This window comes from Falco biarmicus, chromosome 1 (genome assembly GCF_023638135.1).
Source record: "Falco biarmicus isolate bFalBia1 chromosome 1, bFalBia1.pri, whole genome shotgun sequence".
Classification (NCBI taxonomy): Eukaryota; Metazoa; Chordata; class Aves; order Falconiformes; family Falconidae; genus Falco; species Falco biarmicus.
This window is the reverse complement of record NC_079288.1, coordinates 93,484,285-93,498,335: the sequence shown is the minus strand read 5'-3', so window position 1 is coordinate 93,498,335 and position 14,051 is coordinate 93,484,285. Positions and strand designations below refer to the sequence as shown.

The 14,051-nt window shown below is 37.4% G+C and overlaps 1 protein-coding gene across 15 annotated transcripts in view; it reads right to left on the bottom strand.

Annotated features, from left to right (window-relative positions):
• SLIT2 (slit guidance ligand 2) overlaps positions 1 to 14,051 on the bottom strand; it is a 266,450-nt gene that overhangs the window by 129,120 nt on the left and 123,279 nt on the right. The window lies entirely within an intron of this gene.

Genomic DNA, 14,051 nt, shown 5'->3' with positions numbered 1-14,051 from the left:
TATAAATTATCCTCTTGTCCCATGACAAACTACATATAATATTTCATATTTATATTAATATATAATTAATGTATTTAATTTATAGATTTATACTTATATAAATACTTAAGGTAAATAATACTTCAGGCAACTGGACCACGTACGTGTCCTTAACAAAATAATCTTTTATATTTAAAAAAATTCAGGGGTTTGTTGCCGCTTTTTGTTTTTCCTTTGGGAGGTGGGGTTGGATCTTGCCAAGTTCTCAGTTACCCCCCGCTACAAAAATAACTTTGAAATTGCATAGTCCTCACACGCTTCTCCCTAGCACTCCTTATGACAATATTTAAAGGATTTTTCTCAGAGACAGAAATCTCCTCCAGCTCTTGGCCAGATAGAAGAAACCTTTGGGGCAGAAGGTCAGTATTTCAGGAGGACTGACCATTCAAGACAATACTATATTTTAAAATTTTGTGTCAGGTCTATGTCCTGGCAGAGTAACACAGGAATTGCGCTACCCAGGACAGCATGGTAGGTGGTAGGTCTTCTGGAAAGAATCAAAAATACTTAAAATATACACTGGAAGAGCTACAGTAAACACAGATAAGGATTCATCCCTGACTTACAACTGAGTAAGCCTGAGAGCTGGATTACAGTGGTACTGTATGCTTCAGATATGCAAACTAAAAATACACTAAACACCAAAGGAACCAAGAAGTCATGAGGATATGTCTACAAATGTTTGCTCCAAACAGGGATAAAAATATTCAAATATTTTCCCTTAGTATCAATTTTAACTAGATTATGGGTGAGAATGAAAGGTCTGCAATATGTGAAAATGAAAAGATCAAATTCAGCATTCAGTAGTGATACAGAATATCTAATTCAGTTCCTGATTTGCAAAAGAGATGCTATATAACCCCATCCTAAACACAACTTAAAATCCTGGTACTCCAAGGAAAAGGACTTACCAAATTCAAAGCCAGCATTCAAAACAGCATGGCCATACAAAATAAACCATAAGTTTTTGTCAGTCACATTCATTTTATTCAGGTGTTAAGTCTACGCTTAAAAATAAATGGTCTGATGAACTTTAAGATATATATTTTTTTATCTTGAATTTCTGTTTTAAATTTCCTTTCTCTTTAATCTAGCTGAAATTTCATTATGGATACATATTATTTGTAATACTGACTAACAACTCTTTTTATATAGAACAGAAAGAAGAATCTTACATAGACTTCTGTATACCTCCAGCAATTTCTAGTTGCGGGGGTTTCTTGCTTTGTTTTGTTTTGTTTTTTCATTAGGGACACACTTCTCTTCCAGTGGAAATTTACCCTCCATGTATGTAAACACATGTGTGGTAAAATGCCTGACCTGAAGAACCAGTAAGTATCTCACAGGGCCTGTTTTCCACAGTATTTTCAATATTCATTATTCCCTTTTTACATACATACAGTAATAAGCAACACAAAATAGAGAATCCCAGCTGAGGCAGAGGTGACATCTTAGCTTGCAGTTGAACAGAGAATTGCAGAAAAAGCATTTAAATAACAAAGGGAAACTGCCAGATTCTTTAAAAAATAAAACCAGGATAAAACTCTGGGGTAAATGCATTAATGAAGAAAATCACAACAGCTAGGATTACAGTATAAGGATTTCATATTACTACCAGGTATGTACATGTCTAGTAGTGAACGCTTTTGTCTTTTATACATTTATGAGCAGATGAAGATTATAGTAATAAATCCCTACGCTGAAATAAAAGTGAGCTTAATCCTAAGATTAGGAATCTAATCTCCATCAGAAATAAGATATAGGAGGTCAATTTGCTATAGGCAATGAGACATTCTGTACTGTACTTAATGCATACTCCTGCACTGCAGCTGAAGTATTTAAAATTTCCAAGCTGACACAAAAAGCAACAGATTGAAAGGAAAGTTTCATTAAAAGAAACAGAAGATGTCAGCAACCATCTTTGACTTCAGGTTGAATTTTGGTCATACAACTCCCTGGTATTCTTCACTTCACTTTCCTAACTAGTTCCCCTATGGATTAACCTCTTCTCACCTCTGGTTGTATACACACTGCAAGATGGAGCTGCTGGCCAGTTCATTAGAGCAGCTCCTGCTGTTTCTTCCACAGAAGAGGAGGCACCTCTCAGTTACCATACACAGGCAAGCCCAGGTCGACATGTCTCCTAATAACTTCTGGCAGCTTTGATCAGGCTGGTGGGTCATACAAGTTTCACAGGCAAAAAAAAAAAAAAGGGCAGGAACTTTGAAGTATTTCCTGCTGCTCCTTTGGAAACTGAGTACCATCACTTAGTAATTCACGCACCATAGTGGTATTAGCAAGGGGAGAGAGTGGGGGGCTGGATTTGGGGGCTTTTTCTGTGTGGCACGTCTTAAAGCAAGAAAAGATATTTTTAAATGGAATGCTTCAGCCCACTGCTAGAAAATTTATGTTTTAAATAACTCTGCTAGATAGAGGTTCAAACATAATAATAAAGTAAGTTTCCTGATTCAATACTTCAGTTGCCTGTCTCTTTCTGAGGGCACAATCAAGCCCAAGGTTGACGAGAAGCTTTGCTTTTACAGCTTCAGCTTTGTAAAGCACTTGAGGCTGTGTGCTTCAATTTTCCAGTGTTGCTCTGTGTGGTGTGGTGGCAAAGAACGTGAAACTGCATTTAAGCATTTGAAACGGATTCCTTGGTGTCCAGCAACACTTCCCACTGCTCGGCTCAGTCTCTTTCCTTGACATCTCTGGTGGCCAAGCCAAAAAAGTCAACAGTCTGCAGTAATGAATGAATACTCCAAGACCCTTTCATACTGGTATAGCTGATTGTGAGAGGCCTTACCTCATTTCCCACACATTTTCTGACCCATTTTGTCTGCCTTTTCTCAGAGGGGTTTTGCCTGTTATATTGTAGGCTAAGCAATAAACTAATTATCTTGTTCAAATCCCTTTGCAATGCCTCTAATCCTATTAGTTATAAGAATGTGTGAATACTGATTGCACAACTTTAAAAAGGAAGCAACAAAAAAGAGACAGGGGGGAAAAGCCAAAAAGCAGGATCCAGGAGGATCTGCCAGCCACTTCACCCTTTTGAGAGCTGTCAGGATGCTCAAGACTCCTGTCCGTCACAAGACTGGACACTAAACAGGACAATTTGTAAGCTTCATATTTCCATTTTCCATCTGTCTGTCGCATCTGCCCCAGAGCTGCCGCTATTATCTAAGGCAGCTCCAAGCCCTTTGCTCACAGCAGAACTTGCTGACCCTTGACTCCAGTTAACAGTTACATTTTCTCTCTTTCCCCTTTCATAATGAACATTTTAATGAAGGGGATGACAATATTACAATGTGTCAAAGAAGCCATATGAAGTACAGGAAATGAATGGATCTTAGTGTAGGAACCTATAGGCCCTACGAGTCCTATTTCTTTTCTTCAAAGAAGCCTCACAAGTCTTATTAAAGAGCCCTCTCGCCCTCTTCCTCAGCTGAAGATACCGGAGCGGTTGCCTCCTGCTGTCCAGTACTGAGTGAACTTTAATCACTTTTCCTATTTTGTTCACACTGGGGAAGGAGCCAGGCTTCAGTGAAAAGCCTGCAGTCACAGTCGATGTTAAAGAGCATGAAATTTATCTGACTTCCATAAAAGATGAGCTCTGCCCTTCCATTCCTGCTTTTGCTAAGCTGGCTGCTCCGGGGACAGCCATTCTCTCCTCCAAAAACAAATATTTGCTTTTAGTGTGGATGGATGCTGCTGCCTAGGAGCGCCTTTTCCCTTGCTTTTTAAACTGTAAACTTAGTTGTTTCCACCTACAAAGAAGACTTGTGGTCTTGGGAAAGAAATTTAACTTTATCATTTAGACATGCTGTTTTGCAAGTGAAGGTTTTGAAAATGCAAACAGTTCCTGTTTTACATGAGTAATAAGCTCTGGCTAATTGGTTACCATAGAAGCAAAATCACCAGAATTCTCAGAGAGCAAGAGAAAGATTTACCTTTTTTTTTTCCACTCCCTCCCTGCAGAAGCCTGCATGTCAGTGAATATCTAGCCCTTAGGATAAAACGCAAACTTTGTTTTCTCACATACTATACTTGGAGATTTGAGACACTGTTTATCTAATGAAGATTAAAATAAATTGTATTATTACGTAGTATTCCATTATTCAATTTAAAAGCCTTAACGTTTGGAATTGGCTCTACCATCTTTGGAACTCACATTTCCATTATTTGTGCAACGCTTGCTTCCCTTACAACAGCAAATTAACAACACATTTGTGAAGATGTTGGAAGGCTAATTCTTACAATACATATCTTTTCTAAGGATCAACACATTATAAATGAGTATTTTCAAAAGAACTGTCTGTGTGACTTTAGAAATGCATATTTTAGAAATGGCACCACTTTTGTGTCATTTCATTGCTTATATATTTCAAATACAGTAGAGAAAAGGAATGTAAAGAACCCCAAGACAATTCCGGAAGTGATTTACACCCAAAACATTCTATGTATATAAAAACCTGAAAAGCAGTAACAAAATTGTATCCATGGGCTTGATAATAAAAAGGTTGTGTTAAAAAGAAATGAAAAGTGGTACTGACCCACTGACCATCCGCTCTGCATCCCATAACCCCATCTAATCCCCAATTGATACTGACAACTGCAATGACAAGGGCTAAATTGGAGCCATAAGTGGGAGTAATGATAGACTGCCACTTTAGTATGTCAGCAATTTCCAGATTAAAATTAATACCACACAAACACTCCTCAGTGAAGCAGAGACTTAGTAAAGCAAGAGCAGTGCTTCTTTAATAGTAATGCCTCCCAAAAATGTGCCACAGAAGCCAAGACCAGCACCCAGGGCCAGCAAGAGGTTTGCTGTCTGACAGCAGGAACAAGATGCGCAGGGGAAAACCGTTCCTGCTGTACTTTTAGTTGCGACCACCTAGGGGCACTCAGCGTCCTAGAAATGTATCGCAAATACCAGATTTTGATCCAGCACCGTTCTGGTGTAGAGCACAAAACATATTCCCTGTTAAGCATCCTGCCCATATTCTACTTAACAACAACGATGAGTATTGTTTATTGGTACTTTATTACTGGCAGATAACCAGCCAGACAGCCTTGTCCCCTCTAAATGCTTCTAAAGAACTTTTTTTGATAAAGGCTTTAACATACCATGAAGTTTTTCAACTAATAGGCAAAAATACACAGACCATATCTTTTGAGAAAGTGATTTCACATTTTGAGTCTGGACTTCTTCCAAACTGCAAAGTAACTACAAACTCCATGGAAAGCTGTCTGGAGGGAATTCTCTTAATTGTAATTCACTACAGCTTTGAAAAGAACATGGCAAAAATGGAAATGAACATAAAACTGAGAAAGCAGCACAAGGTCAAGAGAATTGCAATTCTTTCTTCTTCACATACATTCTTCCCTTTCTACTTCATATTGTATATATCCAAAATGTAAACACAAACAGAACTGTATTCCTATGTTTCGGGATCCTCTGAATTCTTTCCAAAAATATTATTTGGTATAATAAGTCTTCCAAATTTTCCTCAGAAAAACCTTATATATGTTCATTCATGCAATCATCAAAATAAAGTTTTAGATTGAAGCGAATGGTTCATTTAGGCTAAACTGCAGCAGCCTACTAGGCAATCCTATCTGATATTTTATGGTCAAGTTTTATAGCATGAAAATTCTGACTTTCTGCCACATTTTTTTTCTGTTCAAACAGGGTTCACTTAACAAGCAGAATGCAGACCTGCTGCTTTCCCTTGTGGCCAACTTCACTTGTTCAAAGTCTTTGAGAATCTTGGAACATAGCAATAGCTCTTAAAGGAACTTTGGCCTGCAGCTGTTATTAACTAGCTTTGGACGTATGGACCTCCGTTGACAAGCACCTCATGTGGAGAGGTTAAAAAATTGCTACCATATGCTTTCAGCTTTTCTAACCTACCATGTAAACGCTGAAGAAGAAGAAAAAAAAAAAAGAAAAAAGTGGCAAACCCCCCTTTCATTACTTTAAAAATACAAATCAATTTACACATAAACCAACACTTCTTTCTATCTTATACTGCCTTACAGTTATGAAATATATATTTCATTTTTACAGTGGTACTGTAGTGTTTCAAAGGCAGGAGCTGATTCCAATGAAAGGAACAACCGGTTATAGGTATAAAGATCTCAACAGGCTTTATTACTGGACACAAATTAAAAGCCACCACACTCTTAAAACCAGCATTATAGAACAATAAAAATCTGTGTCATGAGAACTTTTCTACTGCACAGAAAAGCATTGTCTCCTTAATGAAAGCTAATGCTAGCACTACTTATTACTTTAGCCTTACATGCGTGTATGTTACGTTAGCTTTCAATTATGCAATCCAGCTCAGATTTGAAGGAGGATCTGTATACCCAACGCTTTGTCCCTTTTTTACAGACAGATCCACTGCTTTACCAAAAGGTATTATCTCCCTGGAGAAACACAGCCTTATCACGTGAGTAATACTTTCCAGAGAACCCTGCTCACTCCCTGAAGTACTTGTACCACTCCTTGTACCATTCACAGCCTGAAGTGGATATTCAATATTTTTAACCTTCTTGAAATGAAAAAAAAAAAAAAAAAAAAAAAAAAGAAGAAAGAAAAAAGTTTGATGAACTCTTACATCTCTGTTGTACAGATTTCCACGTAATTCTCTAAATACCTTAACAGTGTTTAGTGAAGAGCTCAGTGGGTCTCAGTTCAGCATACATAAGAGCTGAGTCCACAGATTTCAGATTCTACAGCTGCTGTACAGATTTTCTTAGTTACTGGAGAATGCCACTCAATATCAACAGAAATTTAGGTTTTAAGTTGAAGTTATCGGTGGATTAAAATGGCTATCTAGACAGGTAAAAATACTAGCATGTAATCAATCACCTTATGCCGGACGGTTTTCCCATTCACGCTGTAGCCAAATATTCTAAGCAGTAATCAACAGTAAACCAGAAACAAGTTTATGAATCCAAGCTACTGTTCTAGTGGATGACAAGAAAAGCCCAAGAGACTTAACTTCTCTTCTACCAAAATGAGCCTTACCTTCACGTATTTAAATCCAGGCCACATTTCCCAAAATCCAGGGATATTCCATGTGTCAGGCATGCTATTTCTCAGATAACAATATTTGCATTAGGAATATTATTAGAGCTACCAAGAATCATATTTATAGGTGCAGAAATACAGCATTTCTGTCCAACCCAAGAGCAAACTGTAGATCTATATGAAATGTAGCCACTAAAGGATAATTTGCTGTCTGTCTTGAGTACCTGATGAATCCCATTATCAGGTTGCCCAAATACATATTTAATACTTTTATAGTAAAATAATAATAAAATAAACATTCATCCCGCGAAGTACATAAATACAGTAATTTCATTTTAAGAGAGGAAGAAATGGGTCAGTGCCAAGGGACTAGCAGTGGGGATCATCTCACCTCTCTTTAGCCAGCTGAAAATCAGAAATCTAGTCTTAAACCAATGTCTACAGAAAGGTGAAGTCACCTTTAGAAGGCTAGCTTTGTCTTTATCTCTGCATTTCAGAATACAAGAAGTTTTGAAAGTGAGCTTGAACTCAGCACTTCAATTTCAGGAAGGTCAAGCCAGAAATCCCCACAGAGTGACCCTGGCACGCTGCCTGGCCCAGGTCACGAAAACACCCCATGTCAGTCATGTACTGAACTGATGTCTCCCAAATACCAGGATAGTTCCCTAAGTGTTTGGACGTTATGATATGGCATTCTCTAATGATGCTGGTTTATCCAGAATTTTTCTGAGTAGTGGAAACAAACCAGCACTTCGCCCTCCTCTAACCAAACTACAGGTGTCTCCTGAACTCCACAGACTGCTCCAAAATACGACAGAAGGACAGCCCGTATTAGAAAACCCATGACCGCTCAAAGCTAGAGACCTTGTCAGCTACCAAAAAGTCTTACTCCCTCCAAGACATTTATTTGATAACTTTTAAATAATAACAACCAGCTCTATATATCTTAGTTAAATACAAGCAACACGACCTACCCATTCCCCAAGAGGTGGCCAGGATTAGCATCCTGTAGCATTTGATACTGTTTACAATTTAGGCTTATGCTTTGGTCACCAATACAGCCGATTTTTTCATTTGAATTAATAGCTGGATCAACAATTAGTGCTTGAACTTGCAAATCTGCTTATCACTTCAGGCTCAAAAACATTCCTTTCCCACAAATTAATTCTACCCATATAATACAATGAGAAATTGCTAAGACTTACAAACTATAGTGCTATCGAATGTCCACGTAAACTTTCTTGTGAAGCTGGCCAAAAGGACTTCTTTTGAAAGAGAATCTGCTACCTGTTATTTATTAATTTATGGAAGCATTTCTGAAGAAATTGCAGTAAAATGGGGGTGGGGGGACGTCAGTCAGTTGTGCATTTGGTTGCTTTTGTGTGCTTGTTTAGTTGTGGGTCTTTTTTAATCTGGCATTTGGACAAATCTTAGACAGCCCATGTCTTCCAGGATTACACAGCTTTACCACAGAGGTACCCCAGAAGGGAGCAATCCCCATTCTCCACTACCTGCAGGAAGACATAACGCAGGAGGTTCATGGAAATACTCCGTCTCTGCCAACGCAACATTCCCTGGCACACGGCCAGCAGCCTGACTGCCCTGGCCCAGGGGAGCTCTGGGGTTGCTCTGCTGGAGCCCTCCCTGCCTCCAGCTACCCCAGCCACAGCCCAGGAAACCTGCTGGGAGTGGGGCAGCCATGGGAGCCTCCACTCTCCTGCAGAAGAGTCAAACACAAAAGTTTGAATATTTTCAGTTTGGAAAAATGTTCAGGGTGGACCTTCCAGGAACGACTTCAAAACCTCTAGCCTATGGTTTTCTCTTTGAGAAAAAAATATATATAATTAAAGTCTTTCAAAATAGAAGATTCAAGAAGTTCCATTAACATAAAAGTCTTGAAGTGAAATTTCACTTACTGGAATTTTCCCAGTATCTACTGGATAATACTCTAACACACTTTTCCCTTTATTTTGGATCTCTGTACCATCAGACCATTTAAAAATTAAACCGCACATACTCAGAAAAGAAAAAGATACATTTTCATTTAAAATACTAACAGTATTTCAAAAATGTATAGGCAACTCTAACAGAAAAAACGGAGATACTTTTCAAACCTTTCAATAAATCTCCTGTCATTTTCCAAAAGAAGTATCGGCCAGCTAAAGTAACCAATTAAAATTTATCTGCCCTCCCATGCTGATGTATGGAGGCTACATCATCAGTAAAAATACCATTCATATTCTGATTGGCATTCCTCCCCATATAGTATAAGGATTTAGCTGATAGTACATGGTGTAAGTTATCTCCCTTTATTTTTCATAAACACTTCATTGGTATTGGAATTTTGGAAGAGGGGCCTTTGTTTTAACAAAAGTTAAAAAAAAAATCCTTTCTATACTGCTATCTTCATATGTTTCTCTATGTAACACTATTGAGTGACTCACAAATATTTCAGCCTAAGAAGTTGACAGTATTCACAGTAGTCCTTTACAATTTCTTCAGTATAAGTAACCCAAGAATTTTAATTAAGCTTGGTAAAAATAGGCCACAATTCTTTACTTAAAATTCAAAGTATTTTGCCACTGGTAATGAGAGTGGGAGAGCCACAGAAGGGCAAAACAACATCTTGACTAGTTTCATAATATTTTTATATTTTAACTTAATGTAGGTTTTAACTCCATAATGGAAGTCTCCGTGACCAAAATATTCTAGGTCTTCAACCTACTTGCAGACATAAAACAGAGCACTCAATAACTACATTGTACATCAGATGTAAGACGTAGTAAGCAAATAGCCAGCTTCTTTAGAGAACAATGCCTTTTTTATTACAATGAGAAATATAACACATTTCCTACATATCATAGTAAAATGTATATTTGGACAGCATCAGAGCTAAATATAGGAGAAACTTCGGATTTAGGGGGAACATTTGTTTTATCTGAAGTTAATAAAGACACCATGGCCAAGATACAGCTCTGTTTTCATCAGTGAAAGCCGCAATAAGTTGAAGTTCAGTTACTGTAAATTTAACAAATTTAATGAACCCATTCCATTACCTGAAATACCTGGATTTTTTGACAAAACAGGATTGTCAGTTTACAGCATTTTTTTTAAACTTCTACCTTTCTGTTCATGTTCTGAAGTAGTAGTACCATTTCTAATGAACTTATGAAAAATTCTTTAATTCATGCATGATTTAACATCAGCACAAATTTGCCAATATGAACAGTTCTTGAATGAGATGAGAAGACATAGCTCTTTAAAGAACCGGCATTCTTTAATGGATTATTCCTTTGTGTTGTGTCCTAGGTTCAGATTTAAGTCAGGGTGACTATTACAGCAGGCACCTCCATTACTGGCGGATGTTAACTCTGTCTCATGCAGCTAACCACCATGCAGGCTTAGCCTATTTATGTGAATGTCAATAGCATCGTACAGTGTCACACAACTGACTAAGCAAAGATTGAAAATCCACTATTCAGCAATCATGACTCCATGGTCACTTGCACAACTATTATGTTTCATGTCACAGATATTATAAGAATTGTGAGAATATACTTTATGGATAACCAACAGCTTTTTAAAGTAAATGCATCCCAATTTCCTGTTCCAACAAGCAATCGGAACTTATTTCACAGAGAGGTGATGAGTAAATATCATTACGAAAATTTATGAGGGTTTTTTTCAATAATTATTGTTTTCCTATGTATAATTCTTTTGTTACTTATTACATGTTAGCAATCAACTTTTCAAGGATCCTGGCATGAAAGCTCTTTGGAGATTCCAGCAGTACTTCAAGGCATAATTATCCCTTGTATCTGCACAATGTTAAACTAATTGCCCTCAAATTTCAAATGCAGTATCAGAAGCCATGTGATGGTTTAAATTGAGCTCTGCCTTGTGACCGTAGCTCTTTCCAAAGATATTGGCAACAGTGTGCATGTGTCTTATTCCTTGAAACTTGCTTTCATAGCTCCATGAAGTATGTTGATTTGACTGTTTATGAGAGAGAAGGAAAAAGAAAACAACAACTAGAGTCATACTAACATGTTAAACAACTGTCAGGGATATTCTGCTTCATAGTAACAAAAGTCTAATTTCAACACATATGTCCACAGAGTTAATTCTTGAGAAAAACAACATTTTTAGAGGAGTCATCACTCTGAAGTTGTCAGAGAAATATGAATGACAAATAGGCACAAATGAAAATAACAAAACTCCAAATTCTGACTTTATCCTTTAATGTGCTCCTTTAACAGTCATAGACTTCGATGGGATACCAACAGGAACACATTAAGAACAATTTCTGCTGGATTCTGATAAGTGTGATCTGTCCTGCATTTGAAAAGCAAAGCAATCATGAGTTTTGAAATGACAGCAAAGATGTGTCATACATGCCATGAGGGCACACGCAAGTTCTACAAAAACAGCAGAAGAAAAAGGAAACTATGCCAAGGGGAATTTCAGATGGCTTCATGTCAACTTTTGTCAGCAGTAGATTTGATATACTGCATTACTGAATCACAAGATGCTTATCACCTTAAATCAGGTTTTCTCTTTCCTGTGCACAATAGAAATAAATAATCTATTTATCATTTTTATTTCTGAAATCTTTGGAAAAAATTACACGACTTGAAACAAATGGAAAGCTAAATGATAAACTGTAAAGGAATATTTCTTATTTCAGTACTTAACATCTCCCTTTCCAAGAATGAGAATAGAGTGTCACAGACATTCCTTTACATTAACTTAATTATAACCTTTTCACATGCAGGGGCCTAGAGACAGACTGCAATCAGTACCAAGGTTTCTGATCTCATCTTTATGTCTACCCAGTCAACCCTGTTTCCCACATACTTCAACCCAAGAGTATTTCTGCTAAAACATTTTCAACTTAAAATTTAGTGCAGAGTAGAGCAGCAGTAGCCAGCCTAGCAAGCGCTGACCTGAAGGATTCAGTTTCTAGTAAGATAAATGGTTTAAACTGCTAAACATTAAGAAAAAAACAGAACTGTATGGTTTGAGGCTTGATAGTGATTCCAAGGACAGCATGTAAGCATATGTAGAGAAAAAAAAAAAAACCTAAATAAAAGTAGTTTAAAAAAATTAATACCAAACTCTTTAAACACTTGCAATCTAGCAAACTATAGAATGCTTCAGCAACAGATCTCTCAGCTTTATTCTCGTTTACTTAAAGTTAGTTTAAAAACTATTAAGAGATTACATAGTACTGAAAAATTCCATGCAAATATATTCTAGATGACTGTGATATGCTTCTCTATTTCACAAATTCAGGAAATATTAAGATGCATTATGTAACTCCAATCTATTTTAAAGAGCACTGTAACACCAAGAAACAGCAGGTTTTGAAATTGTAGTTGAGGGTGGAGGAGAGGAAGGAATAGCATGTATCTGCTTCTCTAAAAAAGGAACTTCCATGCAACAATTTAATTCTCGAGTGTCTGAAGTGTAACATGGCGAGAATGTAAGTCACATGAGAATTTTTCATCATACAATTTTGTGCATGATTTCTAGACATGACGTATTATTTTACTGAACAATAACTTAAAAAAAAAAAAAAACAACCCAAACCTCTACTGCATGTGAAGCCATTGATAATTAGCCTGATTACTTATGTCGGACCCTTATTTGGTTGAGTTATAATCATGACTTATGGCAGTATATAGATCTGCTGAATACTGACTGAACTGTTTCCCTCAATCTCATAAAAACTGAGACAGAAAATAGAAAGTTAGACTATAAAATGCATATTTCAAATCCATATGAGATAGTCCACCAGCTCTAACAATTAAGAAGATGCGGAAGACAACAGATTTGAACGGTGTTTTCAAAAGTTTTTAGTGTTTTAGTAAGTTGCATGAAGTCTCAAATAAGGAGATCCCCTCCCTCTCACAGGCTATAAAAAGGGCTGAGTAAAAAACATGGATGGAAAACCAGAAGACTCTGGAGAACTGTCTTTCTGGCTTGTATTGTTAATGAAAGCCTGCTCCTGTGATGCAAAATTTAGAAGCAGATCTCTCCTCCAGCCTTCGAGTCTACTAGTTCTAGTGGTTAAAGTCTCTTCTACCTGGGAAATGATCTTGAATGGAAAACATCTGAACTGCCAGACACCACATAACTCTTGAAAGCACTGAGTTACTAAATCAGAATCATATGGGCTATTGGTGTTGAACTGAAACCAAGCCATGCCCGAATCTGGCACCCAAAATGGCAAAGAGATCAGACAATTATTGACCAGCTCAGAGAGTCTGAGAAAAACATTCAACAAAGTATGATTATGCGTCAACACATGACCATAGTTAAACTGCCTACACACGTAATCAGCAGGGACCTCATACATCTTATTTGCATCAACTATAAAACAGAGACCTGACCAAACCTGAGCTCTTAAAAGATGCTGAAGTACTACTAGTAATTTGTAGGAGTTACTCAAAGAATCAAGACATTACATGACTGCTATTGTCCCAATAAAACTTCGGAAAACAATCTGAATCAGTATTTTTATGAGGATGTAATCAAGGTAACTCATCAAAATGCCATTTCAACAGAGCATTAGGGCTCCGTTGACATTTCCTTCAGGAGCCCCAAGATTGCTAGGGAAGAGGCAAGTGTACCACATTTCAGTATTTTCTCCTTGAAGCCTAGATTACAACTCCTGGAAGCGCCTGACAAAGTAATTGACTGAAAGTAAATTCAAGTTTCCTGTATTTGTTTAAAGACACCTAAACAGGAAACATGGGAAACAAATTCACAAACAAAATGTGTCCGAGGGAGAGAGGCATAGATTTACCCTGGAAGAGCTGCTGAGGACCACAAAACACAGAGAAAAGGGGGTCTTTGAGCAGGGCTGTGGTTTGTAAGCTCTCAGGAAACTTCTCAGGCCAGAGATGGAAAATGTCAGGACCATGGATACCAGGGTCCTCAGAAGTAACAACTCTTTGGAGGATGC